General features: G+C 41.8%; 1 protein-coding gene across 1 annotated transcript in view; it reads right to left on the bottom strand.

Annotated features, from left to right (window-relative positions):
* Positions 1 to 1,843, bottom strand: part of LOC109924877 (acid-sensing ion channel 1-like) — a 501,033-nt gene that overhangs the window by 368,934 nt on the left and 130,256 nt on the right. The window lies entirely within an intron of this gene.

Genomic DNA, 1,843 nt, shown 5'->3' with positions numbered 1-1,843 from the left:
TAATTAAAAAGGAGATATACTGGAAGCACAAGAAATGCACCACTTTTTAATTCTAATGTGTGTTCTATTGACTTTTTGTTTGGAATAAATAGTGCTCAGTGATGTAAGTATATGAAATGTTGTTTGGTGTCCTGAGACAGTGGGTGCACAACAGATTGATTGCGAAGAAATGTTGAAGTACAATACATCCTTGTCTTTCATATAACATTAATATACAACTGGATATCTGGCAGCAATGTTGGATAGATCTGATCTTGGCTGGTGTCTGAAAGTTCCTTTTAACCTTGCAACGGTGGTAACTGGAAAATATATCGAGATGTCTTTTTTTTTTCTAGTCAACTCCAGAGCCTTGACGTAAACTGGACATTAGCTCCAATCTCACTTAATTACTGAAAACACAACCAGATCAAATACATCGCATTTATATTCTGTTTTATTGATTTGTGCATAGCAGAACAAGTTGATATGATATTTGTCATGGACATGGCTTTGCAAAACTGGTGTGTTATCAGGCATGTGATTTCAACATCAGCAAGGATATATCGCACAGCATTTCGCATCTGTTGTATTTTTCATTTCGAAATAAGCCCCTTCCTCTTCCTTCTTTGCCTTTTCTTCTCACAGAATGCTTATAGCACAGAAGGAATTCATTCAGCCCAACATCTCTGCGCTGGCTATTCCCCTAGTCCCACTCCGCTGCGGATTCCCAGTTGAACTGCACACTTTGTCCGTTCAGATTAGGATCCGATCATTTTGTGAAAGTCATGCTTAAATCTGCCTTGACCACTCTGTCAGGCTGTGCATCCCAGATCCTGTCCACTCTCTATGTAAATAAAAAGCATGTTTTTCCTATTGCCTCTGTTTCATTTGACAGCCACCTTAAATTGGTGTCCTCTGGTTCTCGACCATCCTGCCATTTGTGAACAGTATCTCACTATCTGTCCAGATCCCTCATTAGATTTCCTCTCAAACTTCCTGACTCCAAGGAGAGGGAAAAGCACAAAGAGAAAGATCTCAGGTGGTGAAGGCAGTGAGTAAAGGACAGGACTAAAGCCTGCATTGGTGGGAATTGGCAGCCAGAGAGCGTCGGGAACTGGGAGGGAGGGGGGTACTCCAGTGGGAGAAATGCGATTGAGGCCTCCGGAAGTGGTGAGCACAGTGGTGAGGAGGAGTGGGAGAGAGACTGAAAGAAATCACTTGAGAAAAAGAAAACGCACATTGTAGACTTTTTAAAGAAGGATAATTTTATTGAAGCAAAGTCAGGAGATACATGGCCTTGTTTGTAAAATTGGAATCGTGTTACAAAAGATTGCGTTGATCATTAAATGGGAAAAAGGGAACCGCAAAAGGCTTGATCCAAACGAGTCTTCCAGTCGGTACTTCAGCCTGTTTCCCGATGACGATCAATGCTTTGGAGAGTATTGGGTTTGAAAACCAAATGACCTGGACTGTTGAGGAATGAACTGCCTTATACCAGCAGGGTATAACAGCGGTGATGTTTGAGTGGCAGTCAATTACTGTCAAAAAGTAGCAGAACAGGTTCCTGTTTGGATGAAACCATTTGGATAGTCCAAGTCATGTTTTGCACAAGAAAGATGTTCGAGAGCAATGAGAAAGCTGGCAGCATTTCAAGGTGGCCAGATCATCTATTTGTTGATTGAGGGATGAATGTTGTCTAAGATACTAGCTACCCTGCACTACTTCAAAGTATTACAATGGAATCTTTTCCATTTACCCAAGCAAGTGCGTGGGTCTTCAGTTTATTGTATTCTCTAAAAGAGTCACTCTGGAGTTTGAGCCTTGAATTGTGTGCGCGTGCGCGCGTGTGTGTGTGTAAGTGGGT

Source organism: Rhincodon typus, chromosome 41 (assembly GCF_021869965.1).
Source record: "Rhincodon typus isolate 14 chromosome 41, sRhiTyp1.1, whole genome shotgun sequence".
In the NCBI taxonomy this organism is placed as follows: Eukaryota; Metazoa; Chordata; class Chondrichthyes; order Orectolobiformes; family Rhincodontidae; genus Rhincodon; species Rhincodon typus.
Note: the sequence above shows the minus strand (reverse complement) of the source record. Positions and strands in the feature narration are given on the sequence as shown.